This window comes from Rhinolophus sinicus, chromosome 6, assembly GCF_057876585.1.
Source record: "Rhinolophus sinicus isolate RSI-liver-muscle chromosome 6, RSI-T2T, whole genome shotgun sequence".
NCBI classification, from domain to species: Eukaryota; Metazoa; Chordata; class Mammalia; order Chiroptera; family Rhinolophidae; genus Rhinolophus; species Rhinolophus sinicus.
In genome coordinates, this window is record NC_142506.1 from 30022532 (window position 1) to 30040655 (window position 18124).

At 44.0% G+C, this 18124-nt stretch overlaps 1 pseudogene; it reads left to right on the top strand.

Moving 5' to 3' along the window:
- Nucleotides 1-16609: 16609 nt before the first annotated feature.
- Nucleotides 16610-17883, top strand: LOC109459572 (glyceraldehyde-3-phosphate dehydrogenase pseudogene; annotated as a pseudogene).
- Nucleotides 17884-18124: the final 241 nt, after the last annotated feature.

Consider the following 18124-nt stretch of genomic DNA (forward strand, 5'->3'; position numbering starts at 1 on the left):
CCCATCTAAGGGAAAAGCTCTTTTATAATGAATACAAATTTAATAACTATTTGTAAAGTATTTTTATGCGTATTATCTTGATCCTAATACAGAGCCTTGCAATTAGAAGGCAGGTTTCTAAAGAGAAATTGGCATTCTTTTACAATTATGGTAGAACAGTAATGGATAAATCTTTCTGGAAGATTTATAAGATTGATAAATCTTTCTGGTACAAGGATCAAAGACATAACCTCTAACCCTGTAGGACATGTGCGCAAAGACGTATGTGCAGAAAGATTCATCAAAATCTTAATAATACTGAAATTTTAGAAACAACCTAAATGTCCAGCAATATGAGATTGGTTAATGATTCTGGTACTTCTGTACAACATTAATGAGGAAGCTTTTAGTTGCAAGTTACATGTCATAGTTCAGGCCAGCTTAAGTCAAAGAGGGGATTTACTGGAGTAGTCAGGAGGGACAGGCCTAGCTCAGATGCTACTCCTCTGATCCACCAGGCAGGATGAATACTTCTCTCTGTGCTGCCAAAGTGTAGACTTTTTGTATTTTTCTATCCTTAATGCCTGAAACCGTACCCAATCCAAGCTAAGAGCTTAGAAAATGAGTCAATCAATGATTTCATGTGAAGGATAAGAAGGAAACAGTATGGTCAAATAGAAAGAGACAGAGATTTGTAGTATTGGACATACCTCCACTGCTTACTAGCTGTGTTACCTTGGGCAAGTCACTCAACCAACCTGAGCCTCAAGTTCCTCATGCAAAAATCATAGTCATAGTCGCCACCTGAACCAAAATGGCAGAGGATTGAAGAATATGTGTGTATGTGTGTGTGTGTTTGTGTGTGTGTGTGTACACACACATATGTTTCTCTAATTATCAAAGTAAAGGAATTAAATAGCCTCTTTTTATGCCCCTTAAATAACTTAAAGTTTTCAGCCTACTTTTACTCTCAGATTCCTCCTTTACCCACTTGTTGCAGGTCTATATGAAAATAATCTGGGACGATAGATATTTCCTAAGGTAACATGCTTTCATTGATTCATTCAAAAAACACGTATCTTATGTCAGGCATTATTTAAGTTCTGAGACCCCAAAATGACAGAGACAGAGACATATAAAAAAAAATAGCAAGATTGTATGGGAAGTTCTGTCAAAGGGATGTGACTAAGAGGCCTAGTCTGGAAGTGCAGAGGGAGGAGCTCTAGCTCTAGGGCAGATGGAGGAGCATCAGTCCCCAGACCACCGGTATATGAAGCTAGAAGGTTGCTGAAGATGTGGCCTCTTTCTTAAAGTGGGCAAGACCTTGGTGGGATGCTGGTCTTCTAGTTACACCAGGCAGTGCTACCAACAGCAGAAAAGAGTCTCTTTGATGAAACGACCAGACTTCTGGTTCTTCCCCTAAGGGAGGAGGGACTAGGACTGATCCATCCACCGGGGAAGCCCCCTGGGACTCTGGGATGACAAAGGATGACCGGGCCAGGAGAAGTGTGACCTTTCTGCTAATGGAGGCATGAGGGGCATCAGGTGGTGGACCTCAATGCAACACTCGATGCAACAAAGGGCGTCATTTTACCCAACCTGGTAGACCAGGAGACCTGGGTTACATTAGAAAACCTTGTTTCATGGGCAGGAACTTTCACCCTTATTTCCCAAAATTCTATCACCTTAAAGTCAAGTTGCAAGCAGGGCAAAGGCAGAGTGGGCTGTCAAGTGTGCCTACTCCAGTTCCATTCCTTCCAGTTTGGACGTCTGTTGTCTTCAACTTCCAAAGTACCAGACTCCTGAAGCCCTGGGGTTATCTGTCTTGGTGGCCACAACATGGGCTTTCTAGCTCCTACCACCCCACGAGGTAAGGTAAGGAAGTTGCCAGGCTTCAAACATATGACACCTGACTCCAGGTGCTCCATCCTGATTGGCCCCAGCACACATCCTCTTTTCTGGTTTCCTCATTGTCGTAGATCCACATCTGATTCTTTATTTAAGCTGCTAACACCTTCCCCTCCGTCATTTCATTCTCAATGACAAGAGCCTCCGAGTACCTGACTGGTGCTGGGGACTATGAATGAAGAGAGAAGAAGGTACATTTTGACCTGAATGACTACTCTGCCCACTCTCTCTTACAACCTTTCCCTGTAACCAAAATCCATCTACCATTCTACCTCCATCCCACAGCTTCTTACCATGTACATGGGAAACAGAACAAGCAGAGACGTCTTAGGCCATCACTGCATTCCTTTCATCTCAGGATTCTCCATGTCATCTGCGAGAGGCTCTGAAGACACAGCCTGTGCAGAAAAAAACCCCAGGAAACACTCTATGGGAGCATTTGATGGTCGCTGAGGAAGTATTTCCCCAAAATGGTAACGACAGCAACTTAGCTCTATGAAGCTTGTTAGCAAAAGCATTTAAGATTCCTGTCATATTCTTCAAACATTTAAAATTCACATATTCATAAAATTCACATATTGAAATTTAAAAATAATAAAGATATAAAGAAAGTGCATATTCTCCATCATTCCAGCTGCTTATTTTAAGTTTTAGCTACTAAAAGAGAGCTGAAGCTGGAGTGAGAAAAGATCTTGGTTTCCATTCCCCTCTCACTCCCTCTTCCCACAGGTTTCACCTTTTCCAAAGCACCTGCCCTTTGTTTCTGAATCTTCCTTCTGTTAATTTTTCCCTTTGCTACTCCCTCTTTTGTAAGATTTTAGTTTACAGTCAAAATGGGGAGATGGCCAAGTTGAAAAAGTCACTGCAGGTGGCTGACGCCGTGCTCAGCAGGGGATGTCTCTGTGCCATCCATGAAGCATTCAAGTGTCCTTGCAGGCCATAGCTTGAGCCAGCCAGTGGATACATGTTTCTATGAATTTCCTTCTGCCTTGCACCAAAATACTGTCAGTAGAAGGTACGTAGAGCTGCAATTGTAGCTAATCATTCACTATTTAAAGAATATCTTTTTGGCAGCTCCTATCTTTCAGAAGAAAATGAAGGAAGATGACAGCAGGGTCAGATTTGTGCTTCAGGAAGATCATCCTGGAAGCTTTGTGGAGAACAAATCTGAAGTGTACACAACCTCAGTGGCTGCTGCAGCAAATTGGGAGACAGAGGGTGTGGTCCATCATTAGCATAATGGCTCTGACAAGCCAGGCCCGCCTGTGTTCACACCCTTTTGTGATGTGACATTACCACTCCTGCTTTCAAGAGATTGAGTCTATTTATTCACACCTTTGACTCTACCCTAGCCTTGTGACATGATTTTAGAACGCAGCAGATGGGACCTTCTCTGACTTCCAAAGCTAGGATTTCAGGAGCCATGCAGTATCCATACTCTTCCTCTTGGAACTCGGAGACCACCCGCTGCAAAGAAGTCAGTCCACCCCACTAGAGATGGGAAGCAATTAGGAGACCTGAGGCACCCCAGTCAGACCACCATTCCAGCATCTCTCTGACACAACTGTATAAGTGAGCCCAAGCTGGAGCAGCCCAAAAACCATTCATCAGAAGCAATAAACCAGTATTGTTTTAAGCCACTGCATTTGGGGAGGTTTGTTACGCAGCACAGGTAACTGATAACTAGAGTGTTAGTAGCATTTATTCATTCAACAAACCTACTATGTGGCAGGCTCTATTCTAGGCACTGGGAATACTGCAGTGAGCAAAACAGATAAAGATTCCTGCCCACATGGAGCTTATATTCTATGGGGGAATGAATTGGACAGAGGGGATAGATTTAAGAGATATTTAGGACACAGATTTGGAAGGGCCCCATAATTGATTGGCTATGGAGGGTGAGGGAGAGAGCACAAAATGGATTCTTGGGCTTCCCCTGTGGGAGATGAGGGCAACGGTTGGGCCGCACAGAGATAGGCAAACCAGACAGAGAATTTTTCAGTTTTGGACACATGGGCACCTATGGCGCAACTAGATGGCAGGTGTAAATAGATGTCCAAAGCTGAGTATGGATGTCAAGATAAATATTTTGGAGTCATTCTGTCCTGTGCAATTCAGCAAATATTTATTGAATGAGAATCATATGTCAATCATTCTGAGGCACCAGGAAATACAATGACAAATAAGACATGGCTTAGTGGAGGAGACAGAAACGTTTACTGTGGCAAGTTGTTTAATAGAGAAAATGCAGGCCTCGGTCTGACACAGACTTGGAGGACAGAGAAATAGCATATGGACTGTGGTTGAAACTATGGCACTGAATGAGGTTATCTTTGGAGTATACAAAGGGAGAAAAGTGATAGGCCTGGGCCAAGGACAAAATCCTGGGAAATACTAACATTCATTCATTGGGGTGCTTAACAGTAAGGGGATAAGCATATGAGAAAGAGAAGGTGATACTGGAGATGAGGGAGAGGCAGGAGAAAGGGGGCAGGGGAAGGGAGAGAAAACAGTTGCCTTTTGTCATTGCCCAAGGATTATAGGGGCAAGAGGTTGGTGAGGAAATAAGTGCTAAACATGCTCAAGTTGTTTTGGAGTTGAAACAGTCTATGCTGTTCAGGTGGTGTTTGGCTTGGCGTGAGCTTTGTTGTGGACACTCAGAAGGTCTTTTGGGGGTCCCGAAGCCTACTCTGGGCAAAGTCTGCCCCCATGAATACCCAGGAAGGACATTTATTCTGCAAGACCCTAAGGGGCTCGGCATCCTACCGCTACTGTAGTGTTGGCTGTTTTGTTTGGGTGCTTTGTGTTCTCACGTGCAACTCTCTATTGCCTTTAAGCTTGTTGATTTATACTAATTTTGCCCTTATTCTTTGTTTCTTATAGAATATTATGGAACCACCCTACTTGGGGACCAACATTTCATGAAGCTATCCTCAGCTAGAGCCTATCATCCATGTAGCTAGATGCTTATACAGCTTAATAAAAGCGGGACACAGAGAGGAATCCTCAGCCAGCTCTCATTACATGTCCTGAAAAAGGAACAGTGGCCCAAAGAATTCCGGGTTGAATTGTGTCCCCTCAAAAAACATATGTTGAAGGCCTAACCCCCAGCACCTCAGAATGTGACCTTAGTTGGATATAGGGTCTTTACAGAAGTAATCAAGCTGAAATGAGGTCTTTAGGGCGGGCCCTGATCCAGTATGACTAGTGTACTTATAAAAAGGGAAATTTTGGACACAGATATGCACACCGGGAGAATGCCATGTGAAGATTGGAGCTTTTCTGCCACAAGTTAAGGAGCTACCAGAAGCTCGGAAGGAGCTGGGGCAGATCCTTTCCCGGCGCCTTCAGAGGAAGGATGACTCTGCAGAGCTTGATCTCAGACTTGTAGCCTCTAGAACCAGGAGATAATAAATTTCTGAGAAGTCACTAGGTTTGTGATACTTTGTTAGGGCAGCCCTAGAAAACTAATACAAATTCCAAATTGGAATATGCCAGAATCATTCCATTGGATCTTTGAAATGTGTCAGAATAGAATTTTTATCCATCGGGGTTCAACTGGATGAGGAATTGTGATGAATTTCGAAGAGCACAGAGTAAATTTTGCCACTGTACTGTCTTTGTGTTTGCTGAATAAACACTATAAAAGAGAGAGTATACACTACTAAGGAGAACAAATTATTTTCAAACTCTTATTTGGTTTAGAAGTACTATTTACATATAACTGAGGTATTAATTAGAAGTGGTTTCTTATTTAGTCACTGAGCTGAGCACCTAGAGAACTCTCCTGTTTCCCACTGTGTCTCTGTCGGCTAGTTAGTAGTTCTAATGTCTCTCTAATAGATTGACTAGTTGCCTCCTTAACTAGTCAGAATGGGTGAAGTTTTAATACTAGCCATACCGGGTACTTTGTGATGGCTTCTTATCCTGCTCTGAATCCTGGGAGTCTGGCCCACGTGGACTGTAAAAATAGGTTCCCTCCTACCGTGTTACCTCGAAAATAAGACCTAGCCGGACCATCAGCTCTAATGCATCCTTTGAAGCAAAAATTAATATAAGACCCGGTCTTATTTTAATGGTAGTTTGGTTCAGCAGAACAGAGGTACTGGCAGGAATTAAGAAGAAAAGAGGAGAGTGACAGAGAAGCATTTATTCCCTGGGGTATGATGCTCTTTCCTGGCTCTATTTCTCTGTGTCCTGGTCTCCATGCCAGGGCTAACATCCTGAAATTGAAGCTGAGTGTTCTTTCTGAAACAGTTGCTAAAACAGGCTTTCACAGAGATCCTACATGACTGCTGCCCCAAATCCTGTTTGCCTAAATACAAACAAGCCCTCTTTGATGAGCAAACACTCTTTGCTACTTCATGTTCTTGCTGTTAAAATGAATGGTAGTAACACATGATGTTAGTCTTATACAACAATTCTATCTCTAGATAGCCGGGTCTCTCTAACAAATTCAAATTTTCAGAAGTCACAGAGGAATGTAAATAACAACTGTATGGGGAAAATAGATCAGAGAGTTACAGATCTTTGGAGCTGAGCAGAGCTGAAATTCCTGTTTTGATAGGAGACAAAAGGTGAAATGATTTGCCCAAAATCACACAGCTGTGTTTCGTGGCAAAGTGGAAGCCAGACCTCTTGATTTCAAGTCCAGTGCTCTTCTCACAACATTCACCATACAAATAATGAGATACGGCGTTCACTGAAAACATCCCCTGAAGTCCCAAGGTCAACTCTTTCATTCTGGTAGTTCATTCATTCATCATCTAAATCTGACCATCCAATTAATCTACATGTCTCTATATCAAAGAGTTTGGCCGGGAAAGAACATCATTTTTAGAAGTGTGTTTGATGACTTGACATAATGCACAAATTTCAATAATGCAAAATATACAAATAATGCAATATGAACCACACTTTTGTGGCCCAGATATTTTGTCTTTGTTGCTATCAATGGTTAGCTAGAATGTACAGTTCTTGAGGGCAGGGATTATATTGGTCTTTTCCATGTTTTCTTCAGTGTCAGAGTGCCTGAGATATAGTTAGCCCTTGATAAATATGTGTTAAGTATGGAATTCTTACAAAATATTGGCACAACGGTTAGAAATGAATAGGTTATATTTTACAAAAGTCGTCAGGATATTTTTTGGATGACATCATGATTGTCAGATTTTTTTCTTCTTCTTCAAACTCCTTTATATCTCATTGCTGATCTAAGGAAAGGGGCTACTTCTGACTATTATTGTTTTTACACTATATTATAAATTCCATAATGTTAAGGACTGTTTCTGTATTATTTACCTCTGTATCCCCATGACTGAGCCCAAGGCTTGGCACACAGTAAGCACTACATAAATATTGGTTGTTGAGTTTCTTTTTTATAATGCAATAAGAGCATTTGCCAGGTCACCATTTTGTGATTGTCAATAAGATTTGCAGCTCTTACCTCAGAACACTGGTTAGTTTCAAGAGTCTATGGCTGCTTTAACTCTTAGATGGCAGTGAAATACAACAAGATGCCTAACTTTGGGCCGGATAAGCTCTTAGCATTTATACTCGTAAATATTATAATAATCAAAGTGTCGATGAGCATACCAGACAGCTCAGCTAAGGGACTGAAGAAGTAATAGTTCCATAAGCACTCAAAGAATCAATAAACCTCCCTCTCACTAATAGAAAAAAATAACTTTGGCAGCTCTCTCACCAACTCTACTTTCTCATCTAAGGGGAAAAGCTTTTCTAATGTATTTGTCTCTTTGAGAGCTTACAGATGGCAATGACTTAAAAGGCTTTTCAATGCTAGTAACACATTGCATGATCATAACCAAATTCCAAATGGCATCAGTTGACTAGACTTGGAAGCTTGGATGCTCGCAAAAGTACATGCCAAATGCCTGTCAATTGCGTTCTGAGATAGTAGGCAAAGATGTGGATGGAAAAGGCAGTCTGGATACAGAGATGTCATGGAGGAAACTAATGTGATAAGAAAGAACAAGGATTGCTTGGATGACATGAAAAAGACCAGTATAAACAAAAGAGTTTCTGAACAAGAGACAAGGTGGGGTACAGGGATTGAGCTCATGCATTCCTATTCAAAGGTTTTGAATTCCATGTGAGTTAGTTAGCTATTGCTGCATAACAAATCACCATAAAATTCAATGATTCAAAACAAAAGCATTTATTATTGCCCACAATAATAATACTGCCAAGAAGTTCTTTTTGTCTTGGCTGGGCTTGGTCATATTTCTGCAGTTTGCTGGGGGTTAGATAGGCAGCTCTGCTGATCTTGGCGGATCCTTCTCACATGTTTGGTAATTTTCTGGCTATAAGCTTATACGGGAAAGAGTTAACATTGTAGGCCTAATGTTATATTTTAGAAAGATTACCTTCCAGAGGTGACCCTTGGCTTGTATCTGGGAACTTGGCCTTTGGAATGTTCCTTATGTTACTAACTGTATTAGTTTTCTATTGCAGATGTAACAAATTACCACAAATTTAGTGCTTTAAAACTTCATGTATTTATTTTCTTACAGTTCTGGAGATCAGAAGTCTAAAGTGTACCAGTAGGACTGTGTTCCTTCTGGAGGCTCTGGAGAATAATCCATTTCCTTGCTTTTTCCAGATTCTAAAGTCCGTCTGCACTCCATGGCTCATGACCCTTCCTCCATTTTCAAAACCAGCTGTGTAGCAACTTCAAATCATTCTCTCTCTCTCTCTCTCTCTCTCTCTCTCTCTCTCTCTCTCTCTCTCTCTCTCTCTCTCCTCTGCTCCTGTCATCATATTTCTCTAACTCTGATCCTAGATAACCCAGAAAACCTTTACACTTCAATATCCCTAACTTAGTCACATCAGCAATGGCCCTTTTGCCATGGTACCACAATAACAGGTTCTGCACATTAGAACATAGATACACATATTCACGTGCTTCAGGTTCATTAACTGATGATGGAGAATAAGATGGATTCACAAGCAGGACATCCCTGTGATACACTATAGACAATTGTTCCGAGATGCAATCATCACTGATTAGAGTACCAGCAAGAAAACCAAGTTATCTATGTGAAACTGTTGAAAAACTGTTAATAAAGACCAGTTGGGTAGAGCTCGGGATATTCATACTTATTCACTCAAATATTTCTAGAGTATGTACTATGTGCTGGGACTATAACAGTAAAATAGACATGTTTACCTTGTCTCTAGGGAGCTTACCTTCTAGTAAGGAACATTTAAGCTGAGCCCAAAGAATTCAAAAGAGGCACTCCTACAGAAAAGAAGGGGTTACAAGGAGAGCAAATGGCATGCACAAAGCCCTGGGTTGGGAAGAATGTGGTCCTCTGTAAGTGCAGTCAAAGATCAGTGTGACTGGGGGCACCGGATGGCAGAGTTGGTTAGAGTGCGAGCTCTTAACAAGGTTGCTGGTTCAATTCCCACATGGGCCAGTAAGCTCCGCCCTCCGCAACTCCTGCATGGGATGGTAGGTTACACCCCCCGCAACTAGATTGACAAAACAGCAACTGGACTTGGAGCTGAGCTGCGCCCTCCACAGCTAAGATTGAAGAACGACAACTTAACGTGGAAATGGTGGGTCCTGGGAAAAAACACACTGTTTGCCAATAAAGTCCTGGAAATATACACTGTTCCTCTTCCCCAATAAAATCTTTAAAAAAAAACACCCAAAACACTGGTGTGACTGAATTGTGGAGAATGAGAGGAAGGATGTACTGAATATTGCAAGGAAGGTAAACAGATGCCAATCCTGCCGTAGGGTTTTCTGACCACAATAGTGAGTCTAGATGTCATTCTAAGCATGAATTAAAGTCACTGAAACATTTTATATTTTCAAAATGATAACTCTAGTGTTGAGAAGCAAGAATGGAAGTGGGAAAATGAGAACTTTGTTCCTCAGTGTGGTCCACACGCCAGCAGCATCAGATTGACATGGGAGCTTGCTGGAAATGCAGAATATTGGCCCTCTCCCCAAATCTAGATTCAGAATCTGCATTCTAACAAGATCCCCAAGTGGTTCATTGGCACATTAAAATTTGAGAGGCATTATGTTGGAAAACCGTTATAGCTTGGCCTAACATAGTGGCTGAGGAGATGGAAAATTAGAGGGAATGTCTTAAAGATAGTCATGAACACACAGAATTTGGGTTGGGATTAAAAGCTAGTATAAGGAGGACAATGTGCAAAATATTCGATAGTTGTAGGCGTGGAACACTAGTCTTTAGTGTCAGAGATGTTTTCAAGCAGAAGTCCAGTACCCTGGAGAGCTCCCATAAACCAATGGTTTTCTGAGGATGAAAGTCTAAGGTTCTATAGAGAGAAGCCTTTTAGACTCACAACTGTTAAGTCATCCTTGAATGCATTCTCTTGGTGAAGCTCTGATGATCACTGGATTAAGTTCTATGATTCCTACGAATCATCTGCAATATCCAAAATGCTTTCTGTGCCACATGATAGAAAGGCCATGGTGTCTGAGCTGACTTGTGTCCCCCAGTTAAAGTATAATCCTGAAGGAAGCCAAAAGTTTGAAATGAGGTGGAGGTGAGGGGGAGATACCTTTTTGGATATCATTTGCCCCCAAGGACATCCTCTTTCCTGGAACAGAAGTTGGAGTTTGGACTAGGTTCAGGGATTCAACCCCCAAATAGAAACTGTCAAAGCATTAACTGTAGTGATAATTCTGAAAATGGAAAAGGGTCAGATATGGGGGAGACTATGAAAGATAATTAGCAGAACTTGGTGAAGGAAAGGGAGAAGGAGGGTGTGGAGTACCAGACCCCAAATTGCTGCCAAGTTCTCCTATTTCTCTCATCTGTCCTACATAGAGCTGTGTGTAGCAAATACAGAAAATTCCATTAAAATACCACCAACCTATTAACATGCCATTCACACTAAAATGATTGAACTGAAAGAAAAGTATAAGTGAGAATGTGGAACAATTGGAATTTTATACATTGTTGGTGAGAATGTAAAATGATGGTAAAACCATTGTGAAAAAAGGTCTGACAGTGTGTTATGAAGTTAAATGTACATCTACTGTATGACCCAGCAATTGCACTCCTAAGTAAAACATACTTCCTAAAAGGGAATTTTACAGAAATTCATGGCAGCTTTATTCATAATAACCAAAAAGTAGAAACAATCCAAATGTCCCTCAATTAGAGAAGAGATAAACAAATTACAGTATATTTGTTGTGGGGACAGAGCCCCAGGGAGCAGTTTCCAGGCTCTCGGCCTCATGTGGAAAGGTGCTGGCTCAGGTAGTAGATGGTCATCAGCTGTGACTAGTTGACCATCGGCTGTTACCGGCTAGCCATCAGCCACTGATATAACTGCCGCAGCTAAGCTAGCAAGTCATGGCATGGTGGTGTAGTGGTGTGGTGTAGTTGTGGTATGGTGGAGTGTGGATTACAGATTGCAGAGAGGCACATTGCAGGTAGCAAGTGAGGTTGGTTGGCAGAGACAAGTGGACGGCAGGTAGCGGATCGTGTGGCTCCTGCCTCCTGTGTCTCCAACCCAGCTGCCAGTGAGACTATAGTGGTATGACTCCCCTATCTATGGCTCCATGGGTGTTCCTTTTTGGCCTCATCACATCCTGCGTTCTTATGTGGGGAGTGGGACTGGAGACCCCACATGGCACCTTGCATGACATTTGTGTGATGGAATATTACTCAGCAATTAAAAGCAATGAAAAGTTGATACATACAACGATAACAATAAATCTCAAAAATATGAATAAACAAATTGTGGTATATTTATGTCATGACGTATTCATCAGTAATTAAAAATAATGAATTATGGGTACCTGTCATGCAGGGTGTCAGGCGGGGTCTCAGCTCCCGCTCCCCACATAAGAACGCAGGACATGGTGAGGCCAAAAAGGAACACACACAGAGCCATAGATAGGGAAGTCATACCACTATAGCCTCGCTGGCAGCTGCGTTGAAGACACAGGAAGCAGGAGCCACACTATCCGCAACCTGCCATCTGCTTCTCTGCCAACCATCCTCGCTTGCTAACTGCAATCCGCTCTTGCTAGCTCAGCCACCATCTTCTTGCTAGCCCCCATTTTCTGCTAGCGTAGCCACAGCAGTTATATTAGTGGCCAATGGCTCACTGGTTACAGCTGACGGCCAACTAGCCATAGCTGATGGCCATCCAATCATAGTTGATGGTCATTTAGTGAGCACTTTTCCAGGTGAGGGCTAGAGCCTGGAAACTGCACTCCTGGCTCTGTCCCCACAGTACCAGTGAGAACAAGGATAAATCTCAAAAACAAGACTCCAGACACAAAAAAAGTAGACAAAAAAAGGACATATTGTATGATTCCATTTATAGGAAATTCTAGAAAAGACAAAACTAATCTATGGCAATGAAAGTCAGGAAAGTCATTGCCTACTGGATCGGGCAGGAATTGAAAGGAAGGGGACAAAAGACCACTTTCTGGGGTGACAGAAATATTCTATATCTTTTTTTTATATAGAAATGTTCCATATCTGGACTGGGGCATTTGTTACTTAGGTGTATACATTTTAAAGAATTCATCCAATTGTATATTTAAGATTTATGAATATTATTGTATATAAATTTTACCTCAATAAAAATAAAATTTTAATTAACAACAAAAAATCCCATTGGTCTTTGCCTCATTGCCAGGGCACATGCACCTATATTGCTAGATTGTTTCACCCTAGAAAAATCTCTGAGGGATACTCAACAATCTTTCTGGTCTGGAAAGAATGTGGCAGAGCAGTGGGCAGTATGCCCAACCGGTTGATGTAAAACTCAGAGCAGGTGGGCTTAGCAAAACCTTTCATGCAAGCTTAGAACAATGCCTGTAACGTATGACCGTGAAATTGTAACATCGCCACTGGAGCCTGTGTGTCGTTAGAAATCTCATTTAGAGTGGGCTCACTGCTCCTTCTAAGCCACAAGATCCTGATGAATTGCTCAGCTGTCCTTTCAGGCAGTTCTGGTTTCAATGGCAACTGGAAGAGAGAGAAAAAAAACAGGTTTTCAGTGTTGTGAAAACTCAGTCTAGTAGAAAGAGCCCTAAAAGAGGAGCCAAAGAACAAAAGGACAGAGGAATAAAGCCACGTGCTCCCAGATCTGCGCTTCTTTTTTCCCCATCACCAATTTAGTCCAATTCTAGCTGGGCTTTGGAACAACTCCTACCAAAAGTGGATTAATTCAGCCCACCTGCTGTGAGTATTTATCATGAACCAAGTTGTGGGGACGGGGTCCCCGAGAGCAGTTTCCAGGCTCTCAGCCTCACATGGAAAGGTGCTGGCTTGGTGATTAGATGGCCATCAGCTGTAATCAGATGGCCATCCACTGTGGCTGGGTGGCCATCAGCTATTACCTGTTAGCCAATAGCCACTAATACAACTGCCATGGCTACGCTAGGGAGTAGGTTGGTTGGCAGAGAAGCAGATTGCGGATAGTGGACTGCAGCTAGCAAGTGCGGTTAGCAAGCAGATTACATTGCGGATCGTGTTGATCCTACTTCCTGTGTCTCGCCCGGCTGCCAGTGAGACTGGGGTGCTGGAAGACCCCTTGTTGGGGTACCGGCAGATGTTTGCTTTTGTGTCTCAACCAGCCGCCATCAAGAATATAGTGGTATGAACCCCCATCCATGGCTCCATTGGTGTCCCTTTTTGGCTTCACCATATCCTGCATTCTTGTGCTGGGAGCGGGAGCTGAGACCCTGCATTACACAAGTGCTGTGCCATGTACTTGGAATTCAGGGGGGGAAAAAACAGATCCTGACCTCCTAGAAACTCTCGGTAAGTAAAGCAGAATAATTATAACCCCCCATTTCACAAATGAGGAAATTGAGACTCAAGAGAAATTAAATGATTTGCCCAAGGCTACATAGCAAGTAGTAAAGTTGAGATTTGAATTCAGGTATTCTTATGCTGGGTCCCCTATTCTTTCTAATGCATGATGGCGATGCATATAAAACAGGTATGTGGGGGGCCGGGTGGTTCAGGTGGTTGGAGTGCTATGCTCCTAACCCCGAGGTTGCCGGTTCGATTCCCACGTGGGCCAGTGAGCTACACCCTCTACAGCTAGAGTGTGAACAATGGCTTGACCTGGAGGTGGGCTGCCATGTGTGGCTGGCAACCGGCTTGAGTTGCCATGAGCTGCAGTGAGAGGCCGGCAGGTATGTGGGTGACCAACTGGTTCAGCCAGGTAGAGTGTAATGCTCATAACACCAACAAGGGCCAGTGAACTGCATCCTCCAGAACTAGACTGAGAACAACAGCTTGAATCAGAGTTGGGAGGGGTGAGGGGGAAAGTAACAAACAAAACAAAACAGGTATGTGTCCTTTCTCTACTATAAATTCATTGAAGTCTTGGGTCTGAAGAATTTTGGAACTCCTAGGCACAATTTGTAGGAGAAAAAGTAATCAGGACCAGGGCTGTACCTAGTCCACAAGGAGGCATCGCTGTCTGAATGGCCATGGAGGGCGCAGGCTTGGCCCATGGAGGTGCTTCATATCCACCATGATGGAGTCTGAGGGATGGATCTGATGACTGGATAGTGACTGTCTAACCATGTAAGTGGCTGGTAGTCAGGTTAATTACTTGCATGCATTGTCCATCCACAATGTCATTCAGAACTCCCTGGTTTATGAGTGAGAGCCACAAGAGGCCCAACAAGGCAGGGAGAGCATCAGAGTCTCAGCCAAATAGGAGGAGCCTCAGAGCAGTTTTCCACACCTCTGTTTGAGCTGGCTGAAAAAAACAGAATCAGGGGCCGACCCATAGCTCAGGCGGTTGGGCCTCTATACTCCTAATGCCGAAGGCTGCCGGTTTGATTCCCACATGGGCCAGTGGGCTCTTAACCACAAGGTTGCTGGGTTGATTCCTCAACTCCCACAAGGGATGGTGGACTCCACCCCCTGCAACTAAGATTGAACACGGCACCTTGAGCTGAGCTGCCGCTGAGCTCCCGGATGGCTCAGTTGGTTGGAGCTTGGGCTCTCAACCACAAGGTTGCTTGTTCGACTCCTGCAAAGGATGGTGGGCTATGCCTTCTGCAACTAGCAACGGCAACTGGACCTGGAGCTGAGCTATGCTCTCCACAACTAAGATTGAAAGGACAATAACTTGACTTGGAAAAAGTCCTGGAAGTATACACTGTTCCCCAATAAAATCCTGTAAAAAAGAAAAAAAGAAAGAAAAGAAAACAACAGAATCAGACTCTAGATCCCTTAAGCAAAATTTAATTTATTAAGAATATAGGTGGCTCGGAGAAAGATTCAAGATGGCAGAGTAGATAAATACTGTGCCTACTTCCTTCTGTGAACACATTAAAATTACAGCTAAAAAAAAAAAAAAATTACAGCTAAATTATAGAACAATCAACCTGGAGAATCACCTGAAATCTAGATGAACAGTTTTATAACTAAGGATATAAAGAAGACTTGTAGGAGGGGCAGAGATGCGAACCAGGCTCGCCCCAAACCTCCATGTGGCAGAAAAAAATTGGGAGAGATATCGCAGCCGTGGAGGTTCCCCAAGGAGAATCAAGGGACCCCAGTCCCACACCAGTCTCCCCAGCCCAGAGTACTGGAGCCAGGAAGAGTAGCCCCCACAACATCTGGTTGTAAAACACAATGAGGATTCCGACCGTCTAAGTGGGACAGAAGGCTGAGGGAAACCCACACATTCTTTCAAATGGCCTTCGCACAGACTCAGTCACTCACCGGCACTCAGCCTGGGCTCTGGTGGAGGGACAGTGACTCAAGGGGTTGGTGTGTTGAAGGCATATGGGGGGCAGACTGAGATGCATGGCTTCAGGCTTCAGGCTGGGAGACAGTCAGCATTTTCCTGGTGTGGGGTCCTTCTCCCATGCAGCCAGCAGGTAAGTGCCATCGTTCCTATGTTGAGCCCTCCCCCACAAGCCAATCTGAATATGATTAGTGTTTTCCAACATAATCCATTCTGGAAGAACGTTCAAGTTCTGACACATTCGAAAATCAAGGCACAGTTTCCCCAAAGAAAGTAATGCAAAATGGATTAATCCATTCCAGACCTTTAAAATCAACCCCTAAAACTGCAAATTTAGCATGAATTTTACTATCTAATGATACCATAGATCCATAAAATTTACGGCGTTCGTAAACTGAAGGGTTCATCAACGGAGACATTCGAAAAACAAGATACCACTATAGTCTGGTTAGCTCTGCTACTCCACCTGCTGACTCACTGAGACCCCACTCCACCCAACTCCCCCAATGGCTGAAGCACTTTCTTAGGAATCAGCCAGCAACCCCCACATTGCTCTCTTTCTTGGAAAATTATTGGAGTCCTCAGACTCCAGGCAGGTGGCGACTGGCCTTGGCATGCTGTGAGACTTTTGCTGAGTAGCTCCAGGCTCAGCACTGGCACCAAACCAAAATTACAATAGCCTGGTGACCACAATTCTTCCCATTCTAGTGACTCCCTGAGGTCCTGCCTCATCCAACTTGCAAACCGCACAAGGCTTTATCAGTGGCTGAACCTCACAGGAGCCAGCAGGCCTCCAGATGTCCTAGCTTTTCTTGGAGCTACCCTAGGCCTGGTGCTGGTGGCAGGCATTCTCAGTTCACAACGTGGCTTCCCCCCTGAGCCTCCAGGTTTAGCACAGGCAGCTAACAACAACAGATGGCTTTGTAGCTCCTACCAGGTAGTCCCTGGCTGGTCACAGGCAGTGGGTGACCTGGGTCTGCACCAGAGCCCCTCTCAAGAGGCCCCAGGCTCTCTGCTCCTCCCCTTCAATAGACAGTTGCGTCTTCCTGCACTGTACCAGCATGATCCTAAGACGCGATGGTGAAGGTTGGAGTGAACGGATTTGGCTGTATTGGATGCCTGGACACCAGGGCTGTTTTTAACTCTGGCAAAGTAGATGTTGTCACCATCAATGACCCCTTCATTGACCTCAACTACATGGTCTATATATTCCAGTATGATTGCACCCATGGCAAGTTCAAAGGCACAGCCAATGCTGAGAATGGGAAGCTTGTCATCAATGGAAAGCCCATTATCATCTTCCAGGACCGAGATCCCACCAACATCAAATTGGGTGATGCTGGTGCTGAGTATGTTGTGGTCTACTAGTGTCTTCACTACCTCGGAGAAGGCAGGGGCTCACTTGAAAGGTGGAGCCAAGAGGGTCATCATCTCTGCCGCTTCTGTGGATGCCCCCATGTTTGTGATGGGTGTGAACAATGAGAAGTATGACAAGTCCCTCAAGATTGTCAACAATGCCTGTTGTACCACCAACTGCTTGGCCCCCCTGGCCAAGGTCATCCATGATAACTTTGGCATCATGGAGGGACTGATGACCACAGTCCATACCATCACTGCTACCCAGAAGACTGGATGGTCCCTCTTGGAAGCTGTGGCATGATGGCTGAGGAGTTGCCCAGTACATCATCCCTTCTTTTACTGGTGCTGCTAAGGCTGTGGGCAAGGTCATCCCTGAGCTGAATGGGAAGCTCACTGGCATGGCCTTCTGTGTCCCTGCCTCCAATGTCTTGGTTGTGACCTGCCACCTGGAGAAAGCTGCCAAATACAATAACATCAAGGAAGTGGCCAAGCAGGCATTGGTGGGTCCCCTCAAGGTCATCCTGGGCTATACTGAGGACCAGGTTTTTCCTGTGACTTTAACAGTGATACCTACTCTTCCACCTTTGATGCTAGGGCTGGCATTGCCCTCAATGACCACTCTGTCAAGCTCATTTCCAGGTATAACAATGAATTTGGCTACAGCAACAGGGTGGTGGACATCATGGTCCACATGGCCTCCAAGGATTAAGAGCCCCTTGGACCATCAGCCCCAGCAAGAGGAAGAGAGAACCTCAGCTTTTGGGTAGTCCTTTCCCCAAATTGATCCCCCAACACACTGAGAATTTCCTGATCTCCAGTTTCTATCCTAGACCCCCTGAAGAAGGGGAAGGGCTAACGGAACCCTACCTTGTCATGCACCATCAATAAAGTTCACTGTACCTAGCCGGAAAGAAAAAGAAAAAGAAAAGAGGCCCCAGGACAAACATACTTGGACATTGGCTTCAGACCACATCAGAGCACTACACAATTAGCTCCACAAGTGGCACACCAAAAGGATGGTCTCAACAGGCACCAGAGCCCACTAGGGCAAATCCCACTCAGTGGCGTAAGCCTCCTGCTCAGCAGACCATAAGCTGTGGACGAGGCCAAATGCTACAGCCAATAAGCCTGA